Raw genomic sequence first — 11,695 nt, 5'->3', positions numbered from 1 at the left:
TTGCCAGAAGGCTGCATTGTTTGGGTGGAACTGGAGGTGGTTAAGAGTTGTCTGGGAAGGCTTGCTTAAATAACCAAGTCTTCAATCTCTTCCGGAACGTTGGTAAGCAGGGTTCCTGGCGCAGATTCGTGGGGATGGAGTTCCAGAGTGAGGGCCCTGCAGTCGAGAAAGCCCGGTCTCTTGAAGTTGTGTGCCGGGTGGATTTTGTGTTCGGTACCTGGAGGGATCCTCTGTAGGCTTCTCTGGTTGGTCTGTGGGAGACATGTAGGCTAAACAGATATTGAAGGTCCAGAGCTGTAAGGTGATGGATGGACTTGTATATGATGGTGATGGACTTGTAGATGATTCTGAAGTGAATGGGGAGCCAGTGAAGATTTTTTAAGATTGGTTTTATCCTTTTCAACACTTGGAGTTTGTGAAAGCAGTCCTTAGTGGTGCGGTTTACAAAAGCTTTCAGATTCATTTCATTGTCAATTATGGCTCCTAGGTCTCTGACTTGAGAAGATAAAGGGATGTTTGATGAGTGGCTGGAATAGTTATTGTTTTCTGGTGCAATAAGTATTAGTTCAGTTTTTGAGGCGTTTAGAATGAGATTCAGGCTGGAGAGTAGGTCATTGATTTTTGATCTGCAAGATTCCCAATATTCGAGGGTTTTGGCGAGGGATACTTTGAGAGGGATTACTATCTGAACATCATCTGCATAGATAAGGTGTTTGAGTTTAAGATCTGTTAGGAGCTGGCACAACAGAAGTAGGTATATGTTGAACAAGGTGGGTGATAAGGAGGATCCCTGTGGAACTCCTATAGGTGCGTCATGACGGGAGGATTCTTTATTGTGGATTTTCACTTTGTAGCCTCTGTTGTTGAGGAAAGTTTTGAGCCATGTAAGGGCAGTACCTGCAATTCCAATGGATGTGAGTTGGTTTATGAGGCTTGCGTGGTTAACGGTATCGAAGGCGGCTGAGAGGTCCAACAGGATCAGTAGGAATGAATGACCTTTGTGAAGACCCAGGATCAGGTAGTCTGTCAGTGATACCAGGAGGGATTCTGTGCTGGACGCTTTGCGGAATCCGTATTGTGAGGGGAAGAGGATTTTGTTGTCTTCGAGGTTATCTGAGATTTGCGTGTTGACTAATTTTTCCATAAACTCAGTATAAATGTCCCGTTATACAGCTGCTGTAGTGATCATCATTTCCCAGCACCCTATTATCACCAATTAGAACACTCAGTTCCTGTTCCAACATTACACGAGTCAACTGTTTCATTGTTATATTCAAGCAAAGACTTAACAGGATCTCTAGCATCTCTATATAATCCCCTGTAACTTGCACAATAAGCTGGTTTATATTAAACTTAGATTTATTATACAAAGTACAAGAAAATGCACTGAACTACAAGGATATTTTGCAAGGACTGGGAGGGATGGCCTAAATGGCATTTTTTATCACAGATGTATATATCCTATGGCAAAGAAGAGTGCTCAGTAGCATTCAGGTTTATTCAAGTATTATTTTTATTGGTATTGCTATTATTGCATCTTATTATCTTTTATTGAATGTACACCTCATGTGGTGAGCATTCCTTGTGATCTGTTAGGAGCAACAATGACATACTAGCAAATTGCAGAACGGTAAGTGTCGTCAGCTGAGTTCAGCAGAGCCATTTTTTTGTCTTCTCGCCTGCTGGACTTGGGGAGGGGTGGGTGCGGGGTAGAGCATGATATAGAGAGGGCTCTGTATACTCAATCCAGAGATGGGTTATAAATAGGAAAAATGCATTTGATAGATTATGTTTGGCTACATAAGCATCCGTCACTTCCAGATAACTCCGGTAGCGCCATGAAGGGAGGGGGTGGGCAGCATTAGTAGCATTATCATCACAAGAACTCGCAATCCTGTAGGAAGTAATAAAAGCAGACTGTAACTCCCAGCTCTCGGGAATGGGGAGGAGAGTAATACCACACTGCTACTCCTCTCCCAGTCTTATAAGGAGTAATAACAACCCACTATAACTCCCAGTTCTATTGGGAGAGAGTAAAACCCCACTGTAACTCCCAGCCCTGCAGGGAGTAATAATACCTCATTGAAACTCTCAGTCCTATGGGGGAAATAATAACCCACTGTTCCATAGGGCAGTGTTTCCCAACCAGTGTGCCATGGATAAAAAAGTCACCATTACCTGATGCTCAGATCCAGGCCAGCACTTAGGCTGTGCTCTTAGCACCTTGCAGCAACAAGACACTAGTGGTGACTCAAGCTTGTAAGAAAGCCTTTCTGAGAACATGCCTTTTCTTCCTGGCCTCCAGCATGAGCCCTGAGTATACTAATTAAATATGGACCTCCTTTATGCAGCGCACACACACACACTGCCCACAGCACTTTCTCTTCTTCCCGCTCTTTGAGTCCTTTCAGCCATAGGTTGCCTGAGACTAGCAGTTTGTTAACTGATCACTGAATAGGACTCGCTGAGCATTGGGAGCAGCAGCAACAGTGAAGGAGTTCTATTAGCCACATGAGACAGCCAAAGGCCCTTTAAATTCAGCTCTTACCCTCGGCAGCTCCACCGTCGATCGCGAGGCAGTCAGCGCCGTCCCGCCGTCCTTTGAGGCCCTCCCCCGAGCCGGCCCTCCAGGAACCAGCCAATAGGAGCCGCCGCTCCCGACAGCGAATCCAGCAAGGCCCCAGAGGCTTTTAAATTTGGAACCCGACCGGCTGATCCTCCTCGGTGATCACTGCAAGGGAACGCTGCGAGGGAAGGCCTGTGCAATCGGCACCGCAGGCCCGCCGGGGTAAGGCCCTTTAAATTCAGCTCTTACCCTCGGCAGCTCCACTACCGATCGCGAGGCAGTCAGCGCCGTCCCGCCGTCCTTCGAGGCCCTCCCCCGAGCCGGCCCTCCAGGGACCAGCCAATAGGAGCCGCCGCCCCAGACAGCCAATCCAGCGAGGCCCCAGAGGCTTTTAAATTTGGAACCCGACCGGTGCCATGCGCCGAAGGAGCATGACAAAGGGGCACGCCCCTTCGTGCAGCCCCGCCGGGGAGCCCCCAATCCTTATATTTAAATCTACAGAGTTCAAGCCTTTCGATATCTTCCTCGAATACCTGGGAGCCCTAGTCTCCGGCTCTCCTCTAGCCGGTTTCGGCCTTCTCTTGCTACCTGCTCCACAGCAGCATCGCTTCCTCTCAAGAGATCCCCACCTCAATCACAAAGATGGGAACCTTCACCATCCCCTCAATCAAATATCAACCGAGAAACTGCAAAAACCACTACAGAATCCCCTCTTCTCTCCTCATTCGCCAACAAAGACTATTACCAATAATGATCTCTCCTATCACACAGTTGCTTGGTCTCTCACTCTTCACTCTCTCACTTTTTAATGCCCAATCACTAACCAAAAAAACACACATCCTTAATGACTACCTCTTAGATGTCAATCCAGATATCTGTGCCATCACGGAAACATGGCTGAAACCCATGGACACAGTGATTACTAATCAACTTCCCACACATCTTTACGATCTCTTCTCCATACCCAGAAATAAGAAAAGAGGAGGAGGACTTCTCTTAGCGGCAAAAAAAGGTTTAGGCCTCACTCTACAACTTACCAATTCTACTTACAACATAGAAGTCGCTCTCTTTAAGTCAAATCACCTACAAATCTGCTTAATCTACGCCCCACCTGGAACCCTGGAATCCAACCCTTCTCCCATCATCGAACTCATAACGAAACACATTAACGCAACAAACCAGCTATCATATTGGGAGACTTTAACCTGCATGTGGACGCTTCCCCACAATCTCATAACTGTGAAACTCTACTAACCTCGCTCAGCTACCTTGGCTTCTCTCAAATTGTTAACAGCCCTACCCACATAGCGGGTCACACCGTAGACCTCATTTTTATCAATGATGGTATCTCTCTCTCCTCCAAGCCTGATAGCTCACCGGTCCCATGGTCTGACCATCAAATTATTTCCACTGTGCTTGGGATTAAAGATCACCCACCACAATCCTTCCCTAAAACCACAATACAATTCAGAAAACCCTGCTCGTCCGACCACCTTGACAGCTATCTCTCCAAGGAACTTACTCATCTCAACCTTTCAGGCGCAGACGCAGCCATCACTTCCTGGATTGACATCACCACAAAAGTCGCAGATCAAGCTTGTCCTACCTCCCTCGTCGCATAACAGAAAATCATGGTTCACCCCAGAACTAAAGGCCCTCAAACAAGACCTGAGAAAAAAAGAACACAATTGGCAAAAAAATCTGACCACCTCATCATTAGCTGCCTACAAAACTCTACTCATCGCTTACAGGATCACCATCCTCAGAATGAAGAAAGATTTCTTCACTAAGAAAATCCACCATTTCATCTTCGATTCGAAATCCCTCTTCGCATATGTCTCTGCGCTCACCAAACCATCTCCCCCCATCATTCCAGATGACCTAGCACTCAATAAAGCCACAGAACTTGCAAAATACTTTGAGAAAAAAATCACCAACCTAACCGCCTCGCTCTCCACTCCCTATGCAACGCCTCCTCTCGCCCTCCACTTCTTGCCGCAATAAAATTCAACGCTCGAAGCCTTCGAACCAACATCTTCTCTGGAGATACAAAGTATCCTTAAAAAACTAAAACCAGCTTCACATCCTTCAGACCCAATACCACCCAACCTTCTTTTCAACATCCCAAACACCATTTCAAAGCCAATCTCGGATATCATTAACCTCTCCTTAAATCAAGGCCTTGTGCCAGACCAACTAAAGCTCGCCATTCTCAAACCTATTCTAAAAAAACCTAACTTGTCTCCTACAGACCCAGCCAACTTCCGCCCAATAGCTAACCTTCCCATTATCGCAAAAATCATGGAAAAAATAGTTAACAAACAGCTCTCAGAATACCTTGAGGAACATAACATTCTATCCCCCTCTCAATATGGATTTCGTAAAACTTTAAGCACAGAAACACTTCTTATATCCCTAGCAGACACCATCCTAATAAACATGGAAAAAGGACAAACCTACCTTCTTGCGTTCCTCGATCTTTTGATACGGTGAACCATGATATCCTCCTAGAACGACTAATAGACATAGGTATCAAGGGACCTGCTCTTAGTTGGTTCAGATCCTTCCTGTCCAACAGGTGCTTTAAAGTCAGGATTAACAATAAAGAATCTCCCCCCGTATGCTCTAACCTGGGTGTCCCCCAAGGATCTTCCCTCTCACCTACACTCTTCAACATCTACCTTCTACCTCTCTGCCACCTACTTACAAAGCTAAAACTATCCCACTATCTGTACGTGGATGACATCCAAATACTCATCCCGATCACAGAATCTCTACAAAAAACTCTTATCCACTGGAACAACTGCCTTCAAGCAATTAACCACCTTCTTTCTACGTTTAACCTGGTCTTGAACACCGACAAGACTGAGATTCTTATCATCTCTCAAGAAGACCTCACCACACCTCCCATCTCTCCATCCTCTTCCCACTCAGCCAACTCAATTATTAAAACCTCTCCTTTTGTTAGAGACTTAGGCGTGATCCTGGATAACCAGCTTAACCTAAAGAAGTTTGTGAACACCACCACTAAGGAGTGCTTCTTCAAACTGCAAGTCCTCAGAAACTTAAAACCACTCCTGCACTTCCAGGACTTCAGATTGGTGCTGCAATCCATTATCCTGTCGAAAAATGGGACTATTGCAATTCCCTTCTTCTCGGTCGCCCGGCCAACTCCATCAAACCTCTTCAAATGGTTCAGAACTCAGCAGCCAGGATTCTCACCAATACCAAAAAAAGGGAACATATCACCCCCACCCTCCAGAACCCCCACTGGCTATCCATCAAATCCAGGATTCTCTTCAAAGTCCTCATGATCAAACACAAAGCGAAACACAACCTCACATCTCTCAACACACATATACAACTAAGACCACATACCTCATCTAGACCTATCAGAAGTGCCTACAAAGACACTCTGTATGCCCCCCAAGCGAAAACATCCTTAAGAAAGTGCACCATATCGACAGCAGGACCCCATCAATGGAATGCGTTGCCTTCAGACCTCAGGCAAGAGCCTTGCCCATCTACATTAAAAAAAAACCTTAAAACATGGCTATTCAGCCAAGCCTTCCCAGTCACTTAATTCTCCCTCACTTCAGCCTGACTCTTTCAAGCTGACACTCCGTTCTTACTCCACAGTCCAGTGCATTGTTTTCGATTGTTTCTCTCATTTATCATCTCATTTGTTTAGAGATGACATTTTAGGTTATGGTATGGTATGGTATGTTATGACCCATTCCACAGTTAATTGTCACTCTTGTTCTCTGTATCGCCCCTGAGCGAATGTTGCAGTTACATTGTAAACCGATGTGATTTGTATCTTTTTACAGGAACGTCGGTATAAAAAAGTTAAAAATAAATAAATAAAATAAATTAACAATCAAATCAAATAAAGAAATGTTTAATTAAATTTATGTTTTTGTTAAAATATTTTAAAACAGCAAACTATGTAAAGATGAAAGATGACTTTGATACCGAAAGTGGAATATCTGGTTCTCTTAAATATGTAACTGTGATTTTAAAAAACACATCCAATGGGAAAACACACAGTTTATGGGTAGGATTTACAATCTTTTTTGCTCATATCTGTGGCTTATTCAAGTTTTAGTAAAAGTAGTGAATCAGGAAAAATCTCATAAAATGACTAACTTTAATTAATCTTGGAGGAGTCAGCATAAAGGTCATCTCACTCACAAGCATGTTTACAAAATCCAAAATTATATAAAAGCGAAGAATGAAAAAATAGGAATACTATTGTTAATAATTTTTATCCTAGTAAATTACAAACCAGTATATCAAAAATCATTTATTCAAAAATATCACAATTTTAATAGAACAATTTTTTTTTCAAAATAATTTGTATTAACGGGAATACGATACACATTCGTGAGACAAAATAACATAATACAATGAGAAAACATTGTACATGTAAAGTGGTATATTTAAACAAGTCGTACAACAACCATTTCCACTGTGTTCGCATTCCCTGATTTCCCTTTCTTTCCCTTCAACCACTCCCCTCCCTACCACCCCCTCCCTACAGAAGCAACTCCAAAGCAAAGCAATCCCAAGCGCACCTCATGCACAACACATATAAAACCCTCCCCCCCCCCCCCCCCGAGGAACCACAATTAAACCCATATAGACTTATATCCATTATTGCTGAGCTCATTCTGCAAAGCTGGAGGAAACAGCGCATAACATGCATTCCAGCAGGCACAATATATCTTGTCCGGCTTCCTTTTACCAAAACAGAAGTCCATATATTCCATCTGTAATAGCGAGGCCATCCTTCCAAACCATGCGTCAACTGAAGGCTGTGCCAATGGATCAGTCCAAATAGCCAGTATGGTACGACAGGCCATCATAACCGCTAGGTGCTCAAACATTGCTCTGGAACGCGTACCGGGAACCCGACCTGTTTGCTGATGAGCCAGCAAAAGGAGCCCCCTGTTAGAGATAACACAGCCGGTACTTTTATTGATCACCTCAGTAACGGACTTCCAAAAAAGCGCCACTCACGGACACAGCAGCAATCGGAGGTATAAGTGGCCTTCAGCAGTTCCACACTTGCTACATAATGGAGACTGAGTATTTTTCATGTGATATCTATGTGATATGATGAAGAATTTTAAATTGAACTTCACGAAGACCCACATCAGGCAGCAACTGATAAAGAGCCATAAAACATCTCTTCAGAAAATCTGGATCAATCGGCGAATCCAATAGAGCATCCCAGCGTGTCACAAGAAGCTGAAGTCGTCTTGCCTGTCCAATTGACTGACCCAATTTTTTCCATCCAGTGATCGTGTTAGCGAGGCAAGCAGTGTCAAAGGTTGTAGTAGCAAATGCAATTTCCGCTGTCATGTCCTCTACAGACCAGGAGAAGGATTGGATATAATGTCGGGCTTGCAAATATGCATAGAAATACTTGTTAGGTAACCGAAATGTGTGGGCAAGAGTGGCAAAATCTTGGATGGCATAAGAGTCCGGAGTTAATAAATGAAATATATATACCACTCCATTATCAGCCCATTCCTGAAAAATAGCCTTGCTGTCCCGCCCCGGCACAAAACTCGCATTCCCCAAAAAGGGCATAAAGAGGGAAGCTATGCCCCGCAATCCCCATTGTCTCCGGAACCACCTCCAAGCTTGTATACATGGATATAGGAATATTCTGGGATACACCATGCTATACCTCAGCCCCGGGTGGCGCTGAAGAATGCTTAAAGGGGAGTTAGGGTGAGACATCCTATGTAACATCCCTGGTGCACAATAATAGTACATCCCCGTGATCCATTCACCCATGTACCGCATCTGACAGACCACATTATAAAGCCTGAAATCAGGCAAATTAAACCCTCCTTGCTCCCTGGGACGCCTCAGAACTGTGTATGCCAAACGGGCCCGCTTCTCTTTCCATAAGAACTTTTGTAAACTGGCACACAACTGGCGATGGTCTCCGGCCCGCAGCCAACAAGGAATCATATGCAGCAAGTATAGAAGCCGTGGAACCAACACCATTTTGATAAGGGCACTTCTACCTAGGAGGGAAAGCGGCATAGGGGTCCACAACTTCAACTGCGCCCTAAGCTTAAGGAGACAAGGGGTAATATTTAACTCATAAAGTCTTTCCAATTGCCTGGGAACCCAAACACCCAAATATTTAATCTTATCGAGGGCTCATTGAAAGGGAAAAGGGCCATCCCAAGATCCTGGCAGATTAGCATTTAAAGCCAAGGACTCTGACTTTCCATAATTGATCTTCAGCCCTGCCACCAGTCGGAACTGATCAAAAAGGCTGATAATAATAGGCACACTGGTGCGAGGTCGACCCACAAATAGAAGGATGTCATCAGCAAATAAAGCAGTTTTCAAGGGATGGCCATTTACACTAATGCCTGTGAATCCCGGGTCTCGCCGGAGCCTGATGGCCAAAGGCTCCAAGGCTAACACAAATAGCAGCGGGGAGAGGGGGCAACCTTGCCGGACCCCACAATACAAAGAGAAGGGTTCTGTGAGATCCCCATTAAGCAAAAGAGAGGCACTAGGGTTACAGTAAAGAGCCTCCAACCATTGAAGGTATGCCCCTGAGAATCCATAGCGTCGTAAAGCCCAAAACATATATTCCCATGATAGAGTCAAATGCCTTTTCTGCATCCAGACTCAGGACCAAGGCCTCCGCTGTTGGTTTATAACTTAGAATCGCCAACAGTCGTCACACATTGCATACCCCTTGTCTCCCCTTTACAAAACCCGTTTGATCATCGTGTATAAGGAGGGGTAAAATTTCATTTAATCGAGCCGCAAGGACAGCTGCCAAAATTTTTACATCCACATTTAACAGGGAGATGGGTTTATATGAACCTACCTCCAAGGGGTCTTTCCCTGGCTTTGGGAGAACAACAATGACTGACCGGTTGGAGGCCTCGGTAATACGATTAGTTATCAACAGATCAGCATAATATTTCTGTAATGGGGACAAGACTAAAAATTTCAATATAATATAAAATTCAGAGCCTAACCCATCTTGGCCCGCTGCTTTACCCAATTTGAGCTTTTGGTTGACGGCATAGATTTCCCCCTCAGTAATAGGTCCATTTAATGTAGTAACCTGATCCCCAGTTAAAGAAGGCCATGAGATCCCTTGAAAAAGGGACTCAGCGACACCAGCATCCATAGGTTTTGGACCATATAGTGACATATAATAGTCCTGAAATCGACGCGCAATGGCCTTGGGTGCATTTAGATGAATCCCTTGGCTATTCCTAACTCCCATAACAGATGTTCGTTGGCCTCTAGGCTTAATAAGATGAGTCATCAATTTACCGGCCTTATTCCCATGCTTATACAGCAGGTATCGGTAGTAATGAAGCGATTTCGACGCCCTCTGATAGAGCAAACCATTAAGGGTTGCCCTAGCCCTATCAGCAACTGCCTTAGACTCCTCTGTCAATGAGGTCATATGTCGTTGCTGAGCTTGTTTAAGAACAGCAGTTAACCTCAAAATTTCAGCATTACATTTCCTATTAGCCTTGGCCACATATGCTATTGAGGCGCCCCCACATCACAGCCTTTCCAGCTGCCCACACGATTGTTGCGCTCATATCAGGGGTCACATTGTGTTTCAAATATTCCTTCCAACTATCCTGTAAGTAAGAATGAAATTCTTTGTCAAGATACAAATCGGGATGCAGGCGCCAGGAGAATGGGGGTCAGTCACTTGAGCCACATTGCAGTGTCCCCGTCACTGGGGCATGATCAGAAATGGAAATAGTATTTTATTTATTTATTTAAATACTTTTCTATACCGAAGATCATGTACAAGTACATATCGGTTCGGTTTACAGTGAACCAACATTTGGAAATTACATCAAACAATATGAACTTAAATTTAACAAAAGATTGTACAGCAAAACTATATGAACATAATTAACAAAATTGTATGCGAATAGGGTTATAGTTGAACAAGCATGACGAGTGGAATATGGGGAAAATCAAAAAAGGAAAAACATGATAGTCAGCACAGGGAGTACATTATAAAGGTTACGGGGACATTTCGGTCAGTTAGTCACTTTTGAACCTAAGTTCTGTAAAGTAGGGTCAGGTAAGGAACTTTAAGTGAATGCTCTTGAGAAGAGCCAGGTCTTCAGTTTTTTTTTGAACGTCCGCAGGCAGGGTTCTGTTCGGAGTTCCGAGGGCAGATTGTTCCATTGTAATGGTCCAGCAATAGAGAATGCTCGTTTTTTGAGAGCTGACTTGGCGGGGGGAACATAGAGGGTACCTAGGTATGTTGTTCTCATAGGTCTGGAGGTTGAGTGATGTTGCAGAGGGAAGGATAGTTCGAGGGAGGTTAGAGAGTGAATAGTTTTGTGGATTATGGTTACCGATAGTACCGATACTAACCTCCATTACCTTCGGAAAGTAGCAATCCGGTACTAACAAATAATCCAACTGTGAATAAGTTTGGTGGGGGATGGAAAAAAAAGTAAAGTCAGAGTCCTCAGGGTGCAATATCCGCCAAATATCCAATAAATGTAACTCATCGCATAGAAGACTGATACCTTTACATTGGTCTGAATGTTGGGCCAGTCTGGGGGTTCGGATGTCTAGCTGCTTATTCGCGACTATATTGAAGTCGCCCCCAACTATCAAGCAGCAGTCGGAGAATTCAGCTAGCCGACTCACCAAAGAGGCAAAGAAAAGGGGAGAGTAAACATTTGGAGCATAAACATTACAGAAGACCATTTTCTGACCACATACAGTGCCTATTACAATCACATACCTCCCCTCCGGGTCTTGATAGGATTGCGCCAGGTGAAAAGGCAAATTTTTATGAATAAGAATAGCGACCCCATGCTGCCTCGAATTAAAAGAGGAGTAATAACATTGTCCCACCCAGTCTCGTTGTAGCTTAGCATGTTCTTTATTGTTAAGGTACATTTCTTGCAGGAATACCACCTGATATCTCTCAGTTATAGTCCGTGAAGACGGTAAAGTTGTAGAGCGCCATCTAGCTATGGCGAATCAGAGCAGCTGCTATGAATATCAGCAGCCAGGAGTAGAACGGCTGTGAACATCATTAAGATCCTCAAAAGAAGTGGCGATGTAAAGGAACATCCAAGTTGT

This window comes from Rhinatrema bivittatum, chromosome 7 (genome assembly GCF_901001135.1).
Source record: "Rhinatrema bivittatum chromosome 7, aRhiBiv1.1, whole genome shotgun sequence".
NCBI classification, from domain to species: domain Eukaryota; kingdom Metazoa; phylum Chordata; class Amphibia; order Gymnophiona; family Rhinatrematidae; genus Rhinatrema; species Rhinatrema bivittatum.
The sequence above is the reverse complement of the archived record's forward strand: the minus strand, read 5'-3'. Positions refer to the sequence as shown.